This window comes from Callospermophilus lateralis, unplaced genomic scaffold, assembly GCF_048772815.1.
Source record: "Callospermophilus lateralis isolate mCalLat2 unplaced genomic scaffold, mCalLat2.hap1 Scaffold_122, whole genome shotgun sequence".
NCBI lineage: Eukaryota > Metazoa > Chordata > Mammalia > Rodentia > Sciuridae > Callospermophilus > Callospermophilus lateralis.
Window position 1 is genome coordinate 2,362,296 of NW_027512409.1, and position 24,375 is coordinate 2,386,670.

The 24,375-nt window shown below is 33.3% G+C and overlaps 1 pseudogene; it reads right to left on the reverse strand.

Annotated features, from left to right (window-relative positions):
- LOC143388238 (ephrin type-A receptor 6-like) overlaps positions 1–24,375 on the reverse strand; it is a 339,823-nt pseudogene that overhangs the window by 55,516 nt on the left and 259,932 nt on the right.

Sequence of the window (24,375 nt, forward strand, 5' to 3'; positions counted from 1 at the left end):
GAAAGAGGACTGTGTCACCAAAATATTTCTCTAAACCTGTGGAAATTCAGAGTATATAAATAATAGATAACCCTGCTCACATTTTCATAATTAAAATATTCCTTAAAAGCCTGCAATTTCTAAGTTTGAATTTATTATAAAGGATTATTAAGAAAACATATCATAAAATTTTCAATAAAACATACTTATTTATATTTTTTCATTAAATAAATATTATCTACTTAATTATGCAATTTACCATTCCAAATGTTTGGGGTTTTATTAATTTTCAAATAATTTCAAAAGTGGAACATCTTGAGAAACTTAAATAATATCTTTAAGCTATTACAATATTAAAATCTAATAAACCAATTTAAAGAGATGTGCATATCTAAATGGAGAGCTTGAATTCAGAGCATTCCAATGGTATTTTTAATATCACTTAAATATTATTTTAAAGACAGATAAGAAATATTTCCTTCTTTTGTCAGCTCTTCAAATTTTAGCCATAAACACTGTTTATTATATAAAGTAGTATGCTCTTAGCTTAATTTTTATGCCAACAAAAATTGTATTTATTTATTTGCAATAACTAATACAAGATTTTAAACATATACATCTTATATGAAAGGTTTTAAGGTAATATGCTATTTCCTCTTAGAATTTTCTTCTGTGCTTAGAGAAAAGCTTGCTTCTGTCACAGAGAGATATTAGAAAGCTTGCCTTTACCAACTGCTCTTATCCAACTATGCATAAGGCTTGCTCCCTCCTTATATCCGGTCTTCTTTTTAAACAACATAGTATCAGTGAAGCTTCCTTGCATGATCCCCTTTTTAAACTGCAACTCCTGCTACACCATACCACAATATTCCATATTACCCTTCGCTTGTTTTTCTTGCTTCCAAATGACTTAGCAATAGCTGACACATGACATATTTAATTTTAGAAACCATCCCTCATGAGGATGTGAGCTCTATTAAACAGAGATTTGTGTCTGTTTTACTTACTGAAGTGCTTCTCCAGGGCTTAGAAGAGTGCCAGGCATTTGAAGCCCTCTGTGAGTATTGGGCAATAAATGAATGAGTTGCTGAGGGGCTCCCTTAATTTCCATAAATTCACCATGCTCTTTCTTTTGCTTTCAGCCTTTTCTTCTGTTGAAAAACCTCTTCTCTATCACCATCTTTTGACCCACCTGTTTTGCTAACTCCACATCAGGAGTTAGGTCTCACTTCTTTAACAAAGCTATATTTCCTAAAAAAAATTAGTTTCTCAATAAATCTCAATAAATCTCAGCCATTTCCATCCACATTAGTTATTCTTTGGCAAATACTTATTGGATGGCTGTAAGCTGTGGGAGAACAGGTTGGCAAAGTGCTTAGTGCACGTCATATAGTAGGTGATCAATATATAATTGTTTAATTGAACTGGACAGTGTATGATTACTTTGTTAACTAAATTTCTGTAGAGAATCATACATGTGTATTCAGTGCACACTGTGATCATGGTACCATTATCTTAACTATAAATTTATAATTTTTTCCTTGCTGAATCTTTGCATAATAAGTAAGAGATAAAAGTAGTTAGTATCTTGAAAGTGATTTAACTATGACAGAAAAAGAATAAATATTGCAAGGTGACCTAGCTATTTAAAAATCAGATTTCCGTTTCAAATTATTATCTATGTATATTTGGATTATCTTGCTACTGCACACATATACATATATGTATACACACAAATAATTCTGCTGACAAAATCTTAAAATACCATTGTCCTAGGCATTTATATTTTCTTTATATAGCATACATTAATAGTACATAACCTAAACCTCATCAGCTCATACCATAATAGGTCATAACTGTTTCATTGCATCTGTAACCTTAAGTTCCTGTGACTGCCACAAAGCAGAAATGGGCATTACCATTCTAGTATCTACAATACATAGTAGATTGCAAGTATATATTTAGTTTTTATAAATGCTTGAAAAATTGAATGAGTGAAAAGAATAAATTCTGAATTTACTAACACTGTGAGATCACAAGAACTTTATTTGGAATGAGCATTCTGTGTATCCATTTGGTTTGGTTTTGCTTGTATTTCTGCTAAAAATGGGATATCAGTACTTTATGTTCTGAACATTTTCACTGCACTTTTATATACCTTTTATTCTTTCTGTTACTCCATTGCTTCTGTTTATAAGGTATGTAAGCTTCTGCTTCCAGAAAGCAAAATAAACAAAGCACTTCTTGGTTGATTGCTTGCAACCAAGATAAGAAAAGTTCCCAACATGTGTCAGTAGTGTACAGAATACTGTTGGAAAGTTAAAAGTTACCTGATGTGGCACTATTTGCTTCTTTTAGAAAAAGCTATATACAGATATAGATATTCAGCTCAGTCCTTCATTGCCTACAATGATTCTAGTTATTATAGCTTCTCTCTACAGTAATATGAATCTATAACTTAAATTCACATCTCTAGGACTACTACATTCATTTAAGGTCTAACTGTCTCTATTTTGTCCCTGTTCAAGTCCACTCCACAGTTAACACAGATTACATTTCTAAATATGAAGAAGGACCATTTTGCTCTATTTTCTAAAGCAGGAATTGCAAATCATTGTTATTTGGCTAAATGTGACTCAGTACCTGATTTTGTACAGCAAATATGTATAATTTCAAGATAAATTTGATTTTTGGCTCTTGATATACATAGCCTAAAGTATAGGCTATGTACTCCTTTATAAACAATACCAATACTTGGTCTCTAGAATAGAGTCTAAACTCTAATGTTTAATTAAATTTCTTCAAAGTTAGACTCACATCTATTTTTCTAAACTAACCTTCCAATGCTGTAAAATTTTAGTCTTGCCACTTCTCATATTTACCATACTTTTTTGTAAGATTTTTCTTAGTCATCTATGGGCCTTTATTGTGTTTATTTATTTATATTCAGTGCTGAGAATTGAACCCAGTGCCTCATCATACCAAACAAGCATTCTATCACTGAGTTACAATTTCATAATATTTAACAGCTTTATTTAGATATAATTGTTATTCAAAAACTATAAAGTGTAAAATTTGGTAAATGTTGACATATGTACACAACTGTGAGACATTACCATAATCAATAATCCAACAATTCCAGGTTTCCTTGATTCCCTTAACTCTTAACCTATTTAAATTTTCAGATTAAAAGTAAGTTCCATGTAGGTAGTACACTCCTGGGTCTGAGGTTTTTCTAATTTTTTTTTTACTATTTTTATATTTTGTTTTATTTTTTAAAAATTATTTTTATTTTATTTATTTGACCTACTTAATTGTACATGACAGCAGAATGCATTTCAATTCATCATACACAAATGGAGTGCAACATTTCAATTCTCTTGATGTACGTGGTGTAGAGATGCAGCATTCATGCAATCAGATGTATACCTAGGGTAATGATGTCCATCTCATTCCACCATCTTTCCTACCCCCATAACCTTTCCTCTGCCCAATATAAAGTTCCTCCATTTATCCCATGCCCAACCTCCAATCACAGATCAGCATCCACTAATAAGAGAAAATATCCAGCCTTCAATTTTTTAGGATTGGCTTATTTGTCTTAGCAAAATATTCTCCAACTCCATCCATTTACCTGCAAATGCCATATTTTTATTCTTTTAACACTAATATTCCATTGTGTATATATACCACTGTTTCTTTATCCATTCATTTATTGATGGGCATCTAGTTTGCTTCCACAGTTTAACTATAGTGAATTCAGCTGCTATAAACATTGGTGTGGCTATGTCACTTAGTATGCTTATTTTAAATCTTTTGTGTATAGACCAAGGAGTAGGATAGCTGGGTCAAATGATGGTTCCATTCCAAGTTTTCTGAGGAATATCCACACTGCTTTCCAAAATAGTTGCACAAATTTGCAGTCACACCAGAAAAGTATGAGTGTAACTTTCTCCACAACCTCTCCAATACTTTTTCTTGATAACTGCCATTCTGAATGGCATGGGATGAAATCTTAGTTTTTATTTGCATTTCTCTAATTATTAAAGATGTTGAAAACTTTTCCATATATTTGTTAATCACTTGTATATCTTCTTCTGAGAAGTGTCTGTTCAGTTCCTTAGCCCATTTGATTTTTTTTTGGTATTAAGTTTTTTGAGTTCATTATATATTCTGGAGATTAGTGCTCTATCTGATGTGCATGTAGTAAAAATTTGCTCCCATACTGTAGACTCTCTTTTCATCTCACTTTTTTTTTTTCCTGAGAAAAAGCTTTTTATTTTGAATTCATCCCATTTATTGATTTTGTTTCTGGTGCTTTAGGAGTCTTGTTAAGGAAGCTGGGGCCTTACCCAATGTGATGAAGATTTTGGCCTACGTTTTCTTCTATTAGGTAGGTATACAGTCTCTCATCTAATTGCTAGGTCCTTGGTCCACTTTGAGTTTGTGCATGGTGAGAGACAGAGGTTTAATTTCATTTTGCTGCATATGGTTTCCAGTTTTCCCAGTACCATCTGTTTCCTTGATTCCTTTTACTTTTACCTATATATATTTTCAGATTAAAGGTAAGTTTCATGTAGGTAGCATATACCTGGGTCTCAGGTTTTTCTATATTTGTTTTTAATCCAATATGTTAATCTCTGTCCATTAATTGAAATCTTTGTACTTAGTGCGATTACTGACCCAGGTATGCATTAAATCTATCTTGCTATCCCTTTTCCAATTGTTCCATTTGTTTAGTATTCGATTTGCCTCTTTCTTCCTTCTTTTAGGATCCTTGCATACATTTTATGACCACTTTTATCTCCTTTGTTGGTGTGTTCATTAGCAAAGTTTGGGTGAATACACACAGAGAACCCAGCAGCTCTCTGAAACTCACTTTCAGAACAGCATTGTGTTATCTCGATACTCCATCTTGTGAGATCTAGGTTCCTTCCTTTTCTCCTTAGAGTATCAGATCTGTTCTCTCAATCCACAATACAAGGAGAGAACCTACCAGTGTTTGTCAGGGTCCTCCCTCCCTGTGCTACATCCTGAAAATCTTTTCAAGATAGTAAGGTGAAACAATTATGGAGCTCTCTCTTTTTTTTTAATCTTCTTTCAGCTATCTGATTTCTCACATCTTAAAGTGACTTTTTCATATAGTTTTGCATTGGTTTTCTTTCAGATGTTTCTTTCAGGTGTTGTATATTAGTCCATTCTGGTGACAAAAAATCAGATAACTGAGTTAATCTAAATTATTATTCTTCCATGTCTCTTTTTCTTCCATAAGTCAGTCTTTCTCCTATCTACTACACTTAGTTTCTCAAAGACAAAATCTAAAACTTATTTTGAGGTACAGTGCAATACTAGGACCATCAACGAGAATGCCCAAGATGAAAGAAAAATAGAATAACAATGGTTGGTGAGGGTATGGATCAATGTGAACTCTCATATAGCTGTGGAAGTTTAAGTTGGTACAACTACTTGGATAATTGGCAGTATCTCTTGTAGATGAACACAGACATATGGTTAGATAGACTGATTCCACACCTCATTATATTCCCAAAGAAAAGCTAGCTCAAAGTGAAAGTGGCATTTCTAGTATAACTAATTAGAACAAATTAAAAAATGAATGCACTTAGTCATACTAAGTTCCACTGCTTAGTAAACTATCATTTCCCCACTTGATTTTCATCTTATGAAAATTAACAACTTATATTGACAGATAGACCTTCCTCACCTGGTGTGTTGTTCCTTTCCTTTAATAATAACCAACCATATTGAAAATAAGCTTATACCTTAGTTTCTTCACATGCAATCTGGAATGAGTATATTCAATTCAGAACAATTAAATTACAAGCAAATCATTATTTATAATATATTCGTGAAATGATTTGATTTTATATTTCATTATACCTACTGATAAATGTAGCAAGAATACCAGAAGAATAAATTCTATGCACTTTATAAATGGTGAATCTATAATATCCAACAAATAAATATTCTCACAAACTTGTTTTATTCATACTTTATTTTAAAAATCAAATGACTGGGCTATACATTACTAGTAGCTTTCTATTCCTATCCCCATTATCAGAGACCTGGAAGACAAAAGACCATAAGAAATCCCAGGTGGCATATCAGGCTGTGCAGTTCTTACCATTTGATGAAATATTAAATTGCACCTGTGTGGCAGGAACTGATATTAATATAATCGAACACCTTTCCTTCATTGGTATTCTATAGGCTATAACTTTTGATAAACCTGAATGACTTATCAGATAAGTATGTGAACTGCATCACTTTGTACTAGAATTCATGGAAGAAATTTAACAAATAGTCAAAGGCAGTTTCTTGTTGTTTTCCTAGATGCTGCTGCATAATTGTGGAAGTTAAATTTCATTGTCATGTTAAGTAGAGAAGACAGAAAACAGATTAAGGAATTGAAAGATAAAAAGAAAATATCTCCAAAACTTGAGGGTAAACAAGCATAAATATTTTGTTTTCTCACAATATTCTACAAACAACAATAGAAAGAAAATCTTAAAGTCACAAAATACAAGTCTATAAATAATAAGCATGTGTACTGTGCTTTAAAATATTCAACCTAACCTTCCTGGAATGGGTGGGTGGAACACTATAAAGACAACATGAGAAAATGTATACATAAGTATCCTGTTATTAATTTCAGTTTCCTGTTGCTGCCACGAAACAAATATTTAAGGTGAACTTTCTCTTGAATAGAAAAGCCATTAGACCTACAGAAATATACTGTAGTCATATATGACATTCATAATTAAGAATTAAAGAAAGAAGCTCTGGTTTTGGGTCACACATACTATACTCTCTTTTTCCTATTTAACGATAAAATCTAGGAATGATATACCAATCAGCTATTTGAGGATTCTGAAAAGTTACTACACATTGACATATTGAAGATGAAATTGTGAAGTCCTGCTGAGCTGGTGATGAGTTTACTGTTCCTCTCTCCCTTCATCCCCACTCTCCTTTACATACCCCTTACCATAGCCTGAATAAACTGAGGTCACAGAGATCCAGGACAAGCAAGCTGATTTTGCTTCAGAGTGGAAATCAGAAGTTCTAACGCTCAGAATGTGAAAATCTCTACTCCCCCTTTATCTTTTCTCCCTAGCTACTGCCTAGCCCTAAAGCAATCAGAGTAGTGGCGATGGCCAATAATGGAAACCCATGGGAGGCAAAATTCCAAAGGATGGAAACCTTCTCTGTTCACTGAAACTGTGGTTACAAGAGGGCTGAGTCAACCTCCATCACATTTAGTTTTTCTCTCTGTATTGCTCTACCTTGGTCCTGGATTTGTAGTAGCAGAAGGGCACAATCAAGTAAATGAAGCGTCAGCCTTCTAGCCAAGGGATTTTAAAGAGAAAATATGGAAAAGCAGAAATATTCAGGAGAACATGAAGAGAAAGCATGTTGGGAAAGCAATCCCTGAAACTACCAATTCCTGAACTTACTTCTAAACTGCATCTATGTCAATCTGATTCTATTTAACATACCAAATAATAAAGAAATTAACCAAAAAAAATGGAACCTAGATAGATTTCAGACTAACATTGAGGATTTAAACATTTATTTTGTAAAGAAGAGGATACCAACCTAGAAACCATACACTGTTTCTTCTTATTACTATTTAACACATTAACTTATAAAATAATCAGGGACATTATACACACAAATATTGGCAAATCTAGGTAAGTTGTTACTAATAAGAGCTTTGTATGCAGTGTTTTAATTACACTTATAAAAACTGACTTCAAAGAAAAATAATGTGGACTTTGAGAATAGATTACACTGTTTTTATTTCTGTTTCTGTATTTTATTTACTCTCACTTCTAGGAACTTATTTTTCTGTGCATCAGTTTTCTCATTTGTAAAATAGGTGTTGTGGTCTGAATGTTTGTGTTTCCCTTCAAAACTCTATGTTGAAGCCAAAATCCCCAACAGGAAGGGAGGGAGAAGATCAAGGAACTCCTAGCTTCCACGTGAGGACAGAATGAGAAGATGGCTAATGCAACTAGGAGGGATACTCTGAACAGACAGGTCTGCTGGCACCTGAATCTTGTACTTCTCAGACTCTACAACAGAAATACACCCAATCTACAATAAGTGGACTGACACTGGTATAAATGATAGAACCCAACTCACAGCTTTTTGGGAGGACTTAATAAATGTAATATAAAAAAGGATCAGAAATGTATCCATTTTGCTACTTAAGATCAAGAGATCTTAAGTATTGTACTATGAAAGACTGTGCTTTCCAAAAATGGCCTCAACAATATCATCTTAACTATATACCTGCTTTTCTGATAATGTCTCCCAGACATTCTTTTCACAAAGAAATAATACCTATCTCTGTTGCTTCCTCTTGAATCTGGTACACATGTGACTAGAGTGAAATGACTCTATATGACATCCTATGTGATTCTTTGGGATGCTTACTATGAAAAACAGGCCACCATTCCAGGATAAGGGTCAAGCAGCCAGGGAGAGGATCAGGTGGAGAAGAACTTAGTTTCTGGGCTCTCAGCTCTGGCTGAGTTCCCAGTTGACACAAACATTAATTTTCAGCCAGGTAAAGTGAGCTATATGAAGTGTGGTACTCTAGGTTTTCTAGACCAAATACTCGAGCAGATTCTCCACGGGGAAGAAATGAGTTACTCTTGTTGTACTTTGGTCAATTTATAGATTTGTAAGCAAAATAAATGGCTGGTGTTATTTTAGGCGATTAGGTTTGGGGATGGTTTCTTTTGTGGCACTAGGTAACCAGGAAACCTGTTCAAGGCCATATGGTAAGAGAGCCAAAATTAAAGCTGACCACTATTATAATCCATAATCTGAATTGTCACCATAAGGTGCATTAGTGTTCAGAACAGCATGCATATTTTGTAATCTAGGGCAGGAATGAAGTGAATCACATTTTTAAAAGGACAACTGATGGTGGTATTTAGATTATAAATAACTGTTAAAATGAAAGCAGATTTCTGGGATTTGATAAATATGGTTTTAACTAATGATTTTACTTTCTGCTAGTCACATTTGTTGACAAGTAAAAGTTACAAAAGTAAGCAAGACATGCTATACAACTTTGAATTAAAGAATAAATTCATTATAAAGTGAATTGTATGCATAATAGGAACATTTTAACCAAACTCACTCAATACTGTCAAAGTCTCAAGTGCTCAGTCTTTTCAGTAAAGTTTGACATACTATCTTTTGCTGGTTTAGTAACAAACTTTCAATCCATACTTCAATTTGACAATTGTGAATGTCACACTGTCAAATATTTTTGGAATTTCTATAGCTGATTTATACATTATAAATTTTATTGAATAAGCAAAGCCTACATTTTGTTTCATTTTAAAAATTAATTTATATGTTACTGGTTCATTATTCATAAACATGGAGTTCATGTTCTTAGACTCACCAACATTTTGGTCATAAATATTGCTTATTGTTAGATCTTCTTCTTCGATTGTTTCCTTTACCAGTGTGAAATAAATGTTTTTTCTCTTCTGATTAATTTTTTTATTAAAATGTGCATTGTTGGATATGAGTCCACATACTCTGGCTTGCTTTTAAACTCCATTTGAACAAAATATTCTTTCCTATCTTCCACTTTTAGCCTATGGGTGTCTTTGTCTATGAAATGAATCTCTTCCAAACAACACACAGTTGGGTTTTTTTTTTTTCAATCCATTTTTCCAGTCTATGCTTTTTATTTGAAAAGTGGAGCCCATTTATATTCAGTGTATTACAGACAGAAAATTAATATTTTCTAATGATTTGATTTATGTTTAAATTCAGTCCTAATTCTCATTTGCTTAACTACTCTTCATTGAGAATTTTCCTTTTGGGAGCTCTGCAGTTTGTTCTTATGGTCTCATTTGTGTAGTATCTTTTATTTTCTTTAATTCTGGATTAGTAGGCATGAATATTTTTAGTTTATTCTTATTTGGGGGGTTTTGATTTCTTCTGCAAATCTGAAAGATAGCCCTGCTAGATACAACAATCTTGGTTAGGTGGTGTGTTTTTTTGTTTGTTTTGTTTTGTTTTGTTTTGTTTTTTTTTTTTTGTACCTGGAATACCTTGTTTCTATCCCTCCTGGATTTTAGAGTTTATGCTGAGAAATCAGACATTATTTTTATTGATTTACCTCTAATTGTAACCTGACATTTTTTTTCTTGAGGTGCTTTAATTTCTATTATTGTTCTATATGTCAGGTATTTGTTATGTGTCATGGAGAAATTCCATTTTGATCTTGTCTATTTGGGTTCTACATGCCCCTGTATCTGGAGGTCCATTTTATTACAAGGTTTTGAAAATTTTCTACTATTATTTCACTGAAAGTTTATTGATTCCATTAGGCTATATTTCAATCATTCCAATTATTCTTGTTTGTTCAGTTAATATTGCCCCAGATTCATATACCTTGTGTTCAAGGCCTGAAACTCTGCCTTCAAGGTGGTCCAATGTATTGGTGACTTCCAACTGAATTTAGTTTTTGATTTGTTGATTATGTTTTTTTTTTTCTTTCTAGGGTTTCTCTTTGGTTCTTTTTTTCTCAAATTCCCATCTCTTTATTGTAATTCCTTTTTGCAACCTGTATTTTCTCTTTTAGTTCATTCTTTAGATATTCTTTTAGTTTGCTAATCATTTTAACACAACTATGTTCAGGTATTTCTCTGGGACTTCATCCACATCAATACTTATGAATTTAGATATTGAGAGGCTGTAAAGTTTTTGGAGATATCTTCCTAGCCTTTTCTCTCACGATTTAAAATGTCCTAGATTTACATATCTGTTGAGATTAATTCCTTATTTTTAAAGTTGAAGTCCTTTGGTGAGTAGTTATCATTTTATAATAAGTCCTAAGTTGGTTGTATATCTTAGCTCCAATGCATCCAATCAGCATAAGCAAAGTTTTAGTTTCAACCACAAATGCCTCTTTAAAAGGAGATATTTCATTAAAATAACAATGGTAATTTAAGAGTCAACTGGATATCAACATGTACTATAAATGCTATTACTAATTATCTCAACAAGTTTATTAACAAAGGAAAACTGTGGATGAGAAGTAACACAGAATAGGCTGAAGAGATCAGCCATTAATGATAGTGCACTAAATTGAAATAGAAGATGGATTACAAAAATAAATAGAAAAAACAGAAACAAAAAAGGGAAAGAAGTAGACAGAAGTTAACATTGGGAGAATAAAATAAATACAGAAGAGGGAATTAGAATGGAAATAGAAAAGAAAGGATGAGGTGTCTAGGGCGGACCTAATTAATTGACAAACTCCATAAAAATTAGAACCCTGGCAAAACACAAACTGTGGGGAAACATTACGAATCAGTTAATGAAATAACTAACATGTGGTAGATTTTCCTTCTTGCTGAGGTTTTGTAATATAGATCTTTCTTTCTAGGATTTTGATTGTGGAAATCCTTAACTATGCGGCAGTTTCTATGATGACAACATCAAGCTATTGGTTTTCAGTTTTGACTCAAGTAGTCAAACTTGTTTGGGGATCCTGGAGGCTGAGTTCAGCCCTCGTCTTCCTGGTGGCCTCTGCTAGGGGGATTGGAAGGGCTCATTTTCGGCTACAGAGTAGACTTCACTCTCAAAATGGCTTTGTTATTTTGCCCAGGGCTTGGGACTACAAGTCTCTCATGGCAGCTGCCCAGCTCCTTCACCTGCTGTCAGTAGACAGACTGATCTGTGTTGCATCACCTCCCTTGTTCTGATAACTCTTGGCGATGTGCTGGGGAGAGGTGTATGTGGTGCATCCATTTATCCTCCAGCCCCTTCTGGGCTTCAGATGGTGCCATAAGCATTCTCTGCTTTTGTCTGACCCTGATCTGACCCAGTTATCCCCCCATCAGCCATGCTACTTATTCCAGAAATTATACCACAAAATTGAAATGATAGTTCCCTTTATTCTTTACCATTCTGCAAACTGATCAACCAACCACTTGGAGTTTCTTGCTAGATTTAGTCCCAATCTTAGTGGATGTTTAGTCTTGGGTATTCAAAAAAAAAAAAAAAAGGAGCTAAAAGTGAATATACACTGTAGGGATTCCTAGCTGACAAGCTAGGAAACTTCAGGAAAAAAGTCTCATCAAGTTGTCAGTGCTTCCCTGCTTCTTTACTGGTAAATGCCAGTCTCTTTCTAGCCAAAGAGCTGTAGTACTTGAACATAGTTCAAGTTTTCTGAACTTACTTTCTGTTCAGATTGTGGATATGTTGGTCAGTATTTGTTTTTCTTAAATTCAGTGGGAGAATGTCTTTCAGCTCATTGGAGAGGAGCTTTTCCTCCCCCACTGAGCCAAAGCACACCCAAAACTGCCTGTCTGTTGCCTTATTAATTAGTTTTCTATTCTAGAAACCAGTACTTTTGTTTTTCACTTAGTTGCGAGCTCCCCAATTTGCTTGCCAGCTGTTTCCCACTCTCTTCATATTTCAGTTTGCTGTTGTAGAACTGCTGTTTTAATTCATTCTCAGGAAGGTGCTAAAACACTGTGAATTCCTCTGATCTGCCATTTTGATACTTCAAAATTTTTTTTAGTTGGAGTTATTAAGCATATTGGCAGTCAGTATAATAATCATATTTTTTGTTCACTTGGTGGGCAAAATCTATGTTTTACCTATTTTATTCTCTTTAAGTCTTACAAATATTCAACATTTTGGGTATTAAAATTCTCATTTCACAAATGAAAAGACATAGGCCATAACAGTTGCTTAATGTCACAGACATGATATATGTACAAGCCAAGCAGTTACTAAATAATATTTTATATTCCACTTTCTATTAACATTTTAAAATAGCTCACCAAAACCTTTGCTCTATATTTTACTGGAATGTTCCATAAATATTGAATTGAAGCAAACTTAAATAGCATCTTTTATGTAGTAGAAGTAGAATACCTATATTTGTCCAGCATCGTTTGGATATGATAGATTCTCATACATTACAAGGGCACAGTCAAGGGTAAAATGCTGTATTCAGCAAGAGCAGACACTCAAGATTCAGAACCTCCAATGCATTGCTTGGAATAGCTTTATGTGGCTTTGTAATCAGCAGAAACTAGGACACGAAGGTTTTACAAATGTATGTGTCTGATCAGAATACAGTCTCTTGATTTGGCTTATATCTAGTTCCACACACACATAAAGCCATTCTATTATTAATGCTGTTGACCTGAAACTGAATTTCTCAATCACTATTTTATACCCAGGCAGATCATCTATAAGTTGGTATTTGGATAATCCAATCTTCAAGGCAAGCAGGATCTCTTCTGTAAAAATAAGTCACAACATTTTATGAACCTGTAACAACTGATTGTACTGGAAAACTGGGAACTGTAGACATAATTTTGTATTATAGAGCTATAAATCCATGCCATTAATTGGAAGCTGTATACTTATAAAATTTTGTGTAAATCTTTTTTATATCTATCATTACATGTGTAAACATTTTAAATATAGCAAAGGAATTCTTAGCAGATTTTCTTTCATGCAACTCTAAACCCTTTCATATTCTATACATTTGCAATATCAGATTTCCTTAAATTGGGACATACTCTAGTCACCAAGGCAAGACAAGCTACTGGACCCAAGTGATTTCACTGTCAACATACAAAAATATGTCTCTTCCTTCTCTTCCAGCTGCATGTTGAATATTTCAATGCCTGCATTATACAGGTGTTTGACTTCCTGGTTTCAATAATGAAACCATCTCAGCACCAGACTGTGGGTACTCCTGAGGAAAAATAATCTTTCCACAAAAACTCTCATCCTCTAAGACAGTGATTAGCATATATTAGGAGCTCAGTAAATATTTGATAAATGAATGAATAGATGAATTACTAGTTTTTGTTGTACCATAACTTATAAAAACAAATTTTTTTCTGGGTGCAGGGGCACATGCTGATAATCCCAGCTGTACAGGAGGCTGAGGCAGGAGGATTGCAAGTTCAAAGCCAGCCTCAGCAACTTAGTGAGACCCTAAACAACACAGTGAGACCCTATATCAAAATAAAAAAAAAAATAAAAATGGACTGGTGATATTGCTCAGTGGTTAGGCACCCCTGGGCAGTACACTTAGTTTCCCAAAACATCAAAATAAAAACAAAATTTTTATATTCAATCAATATTGCTAAATTACATTCTGATACATTTTCTTTAGGGGGAAAAAGCTCTTGCAAAAGACACCTAGAATTAATATGATCTTGTACTATACCCACTATCAAAAACATCATAATCAAGTACTGAGAATTTTAAAAGGTATAAATCAAATTACACACTTTCACATTGAAGCCTGCAATTTTACAACCTTTGTCTCAAATTGTCACATTGATGAACACATTGAGCTATCATGGTTGACTGCATATTTTAATTTGAATGCATATGTAATTTTCTTTTTCTGTATCTTTACAGACTGGATACTGAATATAACATTAATGGTGCCATTGCAAAGAACTGTTTATAGCTAATTCTTACTTTTGATATTTTCAAATGGAATACTTTTAATATATGTATAATTATTAACAGCATATTATATAAAATAAGGCTAGAGATTGTGCAAGAATAATTTTTGAGCAGGTAATGAGTATAAACCTTTCGTTAAGTGAGACTATTAGACGCTATGTGATCAAATACCTGGATGGTATATAAAGTAAATGCATGAAGTTTCAAGAAGGAATACATTAATAGTAGTAGAGTAGCTGAAATTGGCTTTTTCACCTGAAGATATGACACTTTAACAGGCACTTTAGATGGAAAGTAAGAATGAAAAGAATGAGTAACAAATATGTGGATATGGAAATGAGTATCACAAGTTCCTCTAGTGAGAGAGGAAACCAACTTTAATGAAATGAGGAATTAACAGAGAAAAGAAGGGATATATATGGTAGTTAATGGGAGCACAGTTATCAAGAGCTTCATATGACAGCCTGAAGAACTTTATATTTATAAATAAACAGCACAGAAGCTTTCAGACAAGGGAGAACAAATTTATATAAAGTAGACTCTCATGACAACATACCAAACTTATTAAACAGAAGTAACACAAAAAGCCAGAAAAAGAGGTAGAAGAACAAATACCAATGTAAATAGAAATGATTTTTTAAATAGCATTTAACTAGACACAGGGCAAAGAACAAGGTGAACTTTAAGTGCAGTTTAAACATAATTATTAAAAATACTTAATACTACTAATGATATTGACCAAATCATCATGGAAAGCATATAGGGATTTTGATGCAGAAATTTTAGATGCAAATAATCAGGTATTTTCTAAGGTGATTTATTTAACCCTTGTATGTCTCAATTTACTCTTTTTAAAAATGGAAATGAAAATAATACCTGCTTGTCAGGATGATATGTAATATAATTTATGTATTTATAATTGCACATACCTTATCACACACAATGGGTAAAGGTTAACTCTCTATGTCTTTATGTTAATGAGCTCACAAAAATTCACAATATCAGGAAAGAAACTCTGTATCTAACTCAGTCAAGAAAATAGTTATAAACGCTAGCCAAAATTTTTGTCATGTGTATTATAAATGAATTTCCATTTTCTAATAATTGAATTTAAGAGGGGGAGCATGGGAGTAATAAATGAATTCTAGTTAGGGAAGAGTGGTGGGAGGGAAAAGGAGGGGGCAGAAGATTAGGAAGGATGGTAGAATTTGATGGACATCATTATCCAAAGTACATGTATGAAGACATGAATTGGGTGTCAACATACTTTATATACAGAGATACGAAAAAATTTGGTATATATGTGTAATAAGAATTGTAATACATTCTGCTGTCATATATTTAAAAAATAAAATCATTTAAATAAAAAACACTATATTAATAAAATACATTCTATCTTATATAATACAAAAGTATTTTAATGTTTAACCAAGTTATATTTAAGATTTGACATTTCAAAACTTTTCTATTGTATAACCCCTAATAGTTCATCAGATCAAAAAAAATCTAATCAAAATATTGGGTTTGGTTTTGTTATGGGCCAGGCTATATGGGCAAAGACAAAACAGATTCCATTTTACCCTGAGATTCCATATCATATAAGAAATGCTTCTCTCATAGGAAAGTCCCACCTCTGTACCCATTAACAATTCCCTAGCATTGTATATTTGGCAACATAAACTAGCAATTCTTATACAATATAAAATTGTTCTCTTTGGTTTCCATTTTTCTTGGGCAATGTACCTTGTCAGAGATTGATTATCTAGATGTTAGTAACCAACTTGAACTGAACTTGGGCCATTTTGACCCACTTCCCTTCTGCTTGCTTGCTGCTATGCCAACCTGGAAAGTCCCAGGGAAAATACCAATGTACCCATTGTATTGTTTCACTAACTGCTCTATTCAGTTTCTATACCCCTGCTTGCTTGCATCTATGTGGTTTTTGCCTTTAAATATCCTAAAATATCGAGGCTCGAGTCTGTTCCTTGCAGAGATAGTTATGGGTTCTGCGGGGAGCAGTCACTGGCCAGTGGGCTAAATACTCTTCAATTTGGACAAAACTAGGACTTGGTGTGTTTTCTGAGTGACCTGCCCCACAACAGACTGTTTATGGCAGAAAGGATCTGGAAGAAAAAAGCCTTTATATATCTTTCAGTTCAATGAAATAAAGTACTTATTTGAGACAAGCATATTCATTTTTGTTGTAAACCAATTTGTTGATTAAAGTAAGTCAGAGATTTATAACACATATAACAGAGATTTGCACACATATAACTGCCCAAGTTTTATGTGTACTTTCCATGAAAAATACAGGCCTAGTGGATTATTTGAGAACATATCCAGAAGACACTTCTCCCTTTCTCCCTTTAACTTTTAGGAAGGTTGTATTTTCTAAACCACTCTATGGTTAGTGAGTAAAAATGTCTGTTTTAAATGAATCCTCTTAAAACCTAACCTAATGTGGATTCAGTTGACAAATCCGCATTGTGTGCCCAGCCAGTTTAGTCAATCAACTGCTGAGTGCAAACTCTTTGATTTATAAATTTTCTTATTTATTTCTCTATAATTCCTTTCTATGGACTTGAGTGTTTATTATTTTCTCATGCTCACAGAGAGTAAGATATCATAAAATCCAGGAACTGTTTTTCCCTGCTGAATTCCCACAGAAAGAATACAGAACTTCCTTTATCAACTTCACATATAATACAGCATTTATGGTAGAACACCTAGAGTCAGATACCCTAGATTCAAAATTTAGCTCACCCACTTATAAAAGAGGTGCCCTTAGGCAATTTAGTTAATTTATATCTCATTTTCTCATCTGGGAAATGGATGTAAAAACATTATTTATCTGGTAGGGATATCTTGGGAAATTATGTGTACTTCCAAAGCACTTAGGAACTACCTAGCATATGGTGTTATGTAATGATTTACGTATACAACATTTCATCTAACAATGTAACAATATTTTCATTTTTGGAGCCTAGTATTTAGAAAATTAACTCCCATTTGGAGAATAGATAGCCATGTCAATACTTTATAACTTCACTATTCTGTAAATAAAACAGTATTCTGTTTCATGAGTAAAAATTACTCTTCAAAATTCCAGATTTTTGTGTATTAGGTGAAAAAATTATTTATAACATGTAATTGTATAACCTTTTATCATGTATGATTATTCCAAGCAAAAGATTAATAGGGATGGTAAAGATTTTTAAGCTCTTAGTGGTGATCTTTCATAACAGTCCTCTTTTACAAATGAAAAGACAGAACTTTGGAAAGATAAAGTTCGTTTCTCAGAATTATACACTGGGTTAGTGATACAATTGGATCTAGAACTCAAGAGTCTTGACTTTCTTTTATGTCTCCATACAACAATCATTTCACAGATTTCTATTCATTAAGTATTTCATAAGCTTTTTGTTTCTATGGTCTCTTTTCTTCTCCTAGAAGTATCCTAACTGGAACTACTTATAATATTTCTGGAGAACAGAAACAGGGTTTTGTTTGTTGTTTGTATTTTTAAATTGGACAAGACACTTTGATTTGGGGATTTTTTCACTTTTTGAAACCTTCTGTATTAATATCAAAAGTCTACATAGTGTCTAACTTTGCCCCTAGCAGGTGCTTGCTATGTGCCTCTAACTCCACAACCAATGCCCAAGTGCACATTAGCCTTATTTATTGACTAAATTATTACACAAGTGAACTTTTAAAAGGGCCAGAGACTATGAAGTACCTCTATTTTACTGCTTAAATTCTCTAATTTCTAGAATTACATTTGGAATAGGATCCAAATTCCTTATATAGTCTAAGGGTCAGTTATATGAGATCAGGTTCTTGCCTCATCTACACTCCATTTTATGACCATGTCCTTCTCGTTTCTTTTGGATTACCTGAGATATTTGTAACTTAGTAATGGTCCATTAACCAGTCTCTTATTATATCATATCATTTTAATATTATTACAGTTTGAATTTATTTTGCACACTTATTTTATTTTTGATCACTATTGTTTTTTAATATTTTATAGTAGATGGACACAATACCTTTATTTTATTTTTTGAGGTTCAAACCCATTGCCTCACATATGCTAGGCAAGGACTTTACCAACTGAGCTACAGTTCCATCCCATGATCACTACTCTTGAGAATAACAACTATTCTTGTTTATGACTTACCCATAGTGCCTAGATTAGTGATTGGCAATAGAATTTTGTCTCAGTACTAAATAAGTGAACATGAGTTTTAATAAGTCTAGGTATCTTCTAGTTATTTGCCAGTAAATTTTGATTACTATTCACTAACAAAAACATATGCCTTAATACAATTTTGTTCAGACTATTAATTTTAATAGTTCCCTCTTAGTTTTACCATACACTCAATTTTCTTTTCAGAGACTATTTTTGAGTACCATAATTATGTTTCTTGAATAAAAAGTATATGTAAGATTTCTGAGGGACAATTTTCATTTATATCTCAAGACTTTCAGTAATTTTCCTGACTTCACAGAAAGTTATTCTTGCCATTACTCTATCATCTCTTCAGGATTTCTTTTGCTTGAATGGAACCCTCAGATGTAGAAAGCAATATCAACAACATGTTTGGTTATGTGCATATTCACTAGAGTGTTAGTTAGAGCACCTTGACAAACATGAGCAATCAAACATTATGAGCCAGTGATGAGGATTCTGGTCCTTAAGTGCCTGTGTGCTGGTATTAATTCAGGCAGTGAAGAATTTATGTCTTCAGTGGGCTCTGGGAATGTAAGGCCTACGTGTTGCTGCATATAACAGCACTTTCTTAATTAAGGTTGGAAGCCAGATTTAGCTTTACTCAATACATATTACTGCATTACAGATGAGAACATTGAGGCAATGTAGTATGTGAGAAGATGCTAGCAGTTTAATTACAATACCTTGGTGTTATATAAATGGGATATAGTTATTTTCCTTTAACTTAACAAAATATTATTATATAATTGAATTTTTTGTTTTTGAAGTTTTTCTTTCAAGTAAATTTCCCAATCAATAATAATATTTTGTAGACATGTTTACTTTTCTTTCATCAATAAAGGCTGTGTGTTTCAGGGTTATTTTATTTATTTTACTTTTTTGGAGGGAATAAGATATTGTGAATCAGGTAACTTGTGTAAATTGCACAGAGGATAAGAGCACCTCAATAAAGAAGTCAAATTTTAGTAAAAATAGTTACTCGATTTTAGGCTTCTGAAACTTTCAACTTTCCCACATTAACTGTAACTGTGAAAAGGAATAACAATAGTTAATTATTTAAAATTGAACAAACAGAAAAAATGCTCATCAAAAAACGGAGATGATTTTTCAGTGTTGTCATTTTTATAGATATGTTTAATGAGTAAACCTCTTCAGTGATTTAAGAGATATTAAAGCAACTGACAAGGGTTATGGCTTGGTAATTTATTGGAAGAAATGAAAACTTCTATAAAATATATTTTGATATGTAGGATACACTTGTGTTGAAATGTAGTGCAAATACATGACTGATAAATTACCTTTTGTTTTGCATTGTTATTGAAAGATAAAATTCACAAACTGCAGAGGTATTTTTCTCTATTTCCTAAGATGTAATTTGGTCATAATTTATTTGCCATTTCTAAATCATAGTAGTTTATACTCATGGTCAAATACTTACAAACTTAAACCAACCATTATTCTAAGTCTAATTATAAAAACAAAACAAGACAAAAAAACTGCATCAGACTCACATCTACCTTGTTCTCTTCCTCCAAGACTACGACCACACTGGCCTTGTACTAGATGCTTGTGAACATATGTAGTCCCCTTTATTGGACTGCAAGCTCCTAGAATATGGGTGTGTGTGTGTGTGTGTGTGTGTGTGTGTGTGTGTGTGTGTGTGTAATATAAAATAAAGAATACACATTTTTTTATTATCCCCTTTCACCTAATATAAGGCCCCTACATGGTGTGTTGAGCTCTGGGAAGATTTCAGTAAATATATATTGAATTCAATTGCGTGAGTTAGCTGAGAAATTACACTAAGAATTTGAACAAAGAAGACTGTCAATCAAGATGTAAATAAGCACTACAGTTAAAAATGCTAATTCTGCAAGTCAGCATTGCTGGAGGGAACATAGGCACGGAGGCTTCCAGATTAAAAAGCACCACAGGAAATAAATTCGTAATTTACTGAGTACTTAGTATGTATCAAGTATGCAGTGAAACATCATATGTGCACCATCTCATTCAATCAATCACAGTAAATTTATAAGGTGGAAAGGATTGCTTATTACAACATATATGAAAAGCCTGAGGCAGTATACTGTGAGGGTGTAGAAAGACCTCATGAATTCTGCATTCAGACTTGAGTTTGATTCCTGGTTTTACCAATTAAAAGCTCCCTGGGGTACTGACCCAAGAAGGAGCTCCAAGGGCATGTAGGGAATATTTCTCAAAATGTAAAATAAAACTGCAATTGTCAAACATCTATTATTCCTTATAATAAAATGAGTTTCAGGTATTTAAAACCCATCACAATCTGGTCCTGGAAGTCTTTGTAATTTTCTGTTCATTGTATTAATTAATTTGATCACCCTAAACTATTTTTTGTTCTTCCATCAGGCTGTGCACTCCAGAGCCTTTGCAAATACTGCTTCTTAACCTTGAACTGGGCCATGAGGCTGATCACAAATCAGTTTCTTTCTGAGGTTGTGATATTTCTATTTATTAGGCAATTGCTTATAGCCATTTTTTTCCCTGTGATCTACTAGCATCAATCAAACTCTTTATTAAAATTAACTTGTAGACATTTCCAACCTTCCACACTAGCTAATGAATTCCTTGAAGTCAGAGACAACATCAGATTCATATGTATATTATATATTTTTTATATTTTCTATTTGTTCTTTTTAGTTATATATGAAAGTAGAATGTATTTTGATATATCATACATATATGGAATATATTGTATTTTAAAGTATATATAAATGTCTGGAATTAAAAATTAGTTTCTTTGGGGGAAGGAGATAATTAGAGTCTTAGATTCTTAGGGCAGAAACAATCTGAGTTTAGTTATAACAATAACCATATTCTATTAAGAACTGATACAATTCTATAGAAGTTAAGTGGCAGAGCCAGGATTAGGACTCAGATTCTATTGCTCCAATTTCAGTACTCTATCCTTTAATAAATATTGCCTTCTTCTAGCAGGTGGTTGCCATCCCAGGGGCAGACAAGAATCCCCTAAGAACTACATAAACTACGGATGTACAGGCCAATTAAATCATCTCCAGAAAAGGTAGGGAGGGTTTTCCAATGTTACCCAGGTAATTCTCATGTACAATCAGGCATAAAAAAGAACCATAACAATCTATTCATGTTACCTATAAGCCCATTCTTACATTTATGAATGAAATTAGAAAAAATGGTTACCAGGTCATTGGCACGTGTAATTTCCTTCCCCCTACGTCCCATTCTTGAAAAAGGCAGTCATAACTTCTAGGTCTGGATAATCATATATTTAATAATATTAATCAAAACCAAATTTACTAGTATATTATCTTTCCCAAATAAGATATTAATTATTGACTAAAGAGAAAAGAAAACTAGGAGAATTCTCTTTCTCCTTGCCTCACAGATAACTGTCAACACTGGTACCTTCAGGACGCTGGGCATCTAACTCTGCCAGTGCAGTCTGATGAACTGTAAATAAACATGAAACTTACTCAAAAAACAAGAGCCCCATACTTGTTCATCAAATTTATTTATAATTTAAAAATTTGACAAAGGGAAAAAAATAAACATTTTTCACTATAATTTTTAATGAAAAATATTTTGATATTTTAAATGGATCATTAGGCAAAGGAAAAAAAATCAGTAATAGAATGCCTATTCTATTAATGTTGTGTTTAACGCCTTGGCCAAATGAAAGTTTCAAGAATTAAAGGGACAGATCCAAATGCTCACCAGTATCTCATTAGTTCCATAGGTCCCCTTATTTACAATGCTGCTGAGAAGACCAAATTTGCACTGATGTCAAATCCTGTGTGGACTTGGCGTAAGTCACATCAGGGGGAAGGGGGTTCTGTATTTCCGGTGGTAGAATTCAGAATAAAGAAATTGGAATATACCAACCTTGTGAGAACTAGAAGTCAAGCTGAATCCAGAATCAAAGGTACACCACATATAGCTGAGAGCACCATGGGATTAGTAACAATAATAGGTTATTGTTTCTAGATACTAGGATACTGTGAAGGTATATTTTAACTTCAGTTCCCTGTCCCACTTTGAACTGCATTCAAATACTTTATAAACTGTTTTGAGAAGGTGAATTAGAAGAAAGAGGCAATATTGTTATTTTAATTTCGATTTCTCCAGATGTTGATCCTAAAACAAAAATCCAGTATAAGTTTCTGATTTGGAAAAGGAAAGGAACATTATGGAGTGTGGGGGAAAATGAGATGAAGAAACAAAGCTCACCTATAAAGGAGATATTTTTTAAACCATTTACCTTATGAGTGACTGGATTTTCATCCACTTGGCAGATTATGAGAATAAAAGCTGAACACACACCTCAGAATTATCCACCTAAAGAGTGAAAAAGTTGGTGTCTTTATATTCTAATTTCCTATTAATCATTTGTTGATGGCAGCTCCTGGAGAACATTTTGGTTGGTCATAAAGTAGAATCCAGCAATAAGAAAAAAAAATCTTCACACAAAACATCAAGGTATGGGCAGTTGGATGGGTCAAGGACTCTGAAATGGGAATGAAAGACTGGGAAATGATGGCATCTGCTGCAAGTGGACACATGCTAACGCCAATGTAGGAGTCAATCACTCTTACCATGATAGTGTGAGGTCTCGTGAGGTTATCCTAGAGCTGAAAAATAATTCCTATTGCCATGATACATGACTCGCATGCCTGTGGTGGTGATATAAACAAACCTTTTGTGCTGCTGGTCATATAAAAGCACAGCATATGCGGTTATGTATAGTAGTACAATACTTGATATGAACATAGGACCAAGTTACTGGCTTATGTATTTACTATGCTATATTTACTATACTATATTTTTAATCATTATTTAGAATGTACTCCTTCTACTTATAAAAAAATTTTACTGAAGAACAGTATGACATGTTAATAATAATAAGGCAACAGCCTTATTCAGCTCACGTTTGCCATGTCTCCTGACTGCATCAAGAGGAGAGGCCTAAAGACCAATACTATCATGTATGCATAACAAAGAAATTGCTCCAAGACATAGCTCTCAGAATATGTCTGTCATTAAGTGACACATGACTATATAGGCTTGTTGTAGTATACTGTTTCTTTCAGAAATGTAATAATGTTCTCATTTATACTCTGTAAAGATTCCGATTCTGTAGGCTCTCCTAGGGGGTCTCTACTGACTCTGCTCATGACTTTCCTCAAGTATCTACTGCTTCTAGGTAAAGCTTGTCAACTTAGGAAGGACTTGGTATTTCCAATCAGGGTAATAAGATCGTCTCACACATACACACTTTCACCAAACAGTAAGGGAGCTTGGCTAAAGTGTAATACTCTGAACTCTTAGAATAGCACATGAAATTTTCAGAGAATCTGAATGCATTTTTAAAAATGGTCCTTTTTTTGTACTCTGGAAGGATAAATGCTTTATGTGGTATGAGCTACATTTTTTGAACTAAGTAGAAGACACATAGTGACCTAAAATTTGAAAGGGAGAATAGTAGACCTAAGATATATCTAAGCTTTCCTTAGATCAAAACCTAATAACGTCTAATCTTTAAAGTGGAGAGCATAAAAAGGATACAATGAAAGGACTTTGTTGTAAAAAGTAGGGGGAGAGACACAGAACAGTGATGAGGCTAAAGAGCTATATAACTAGGA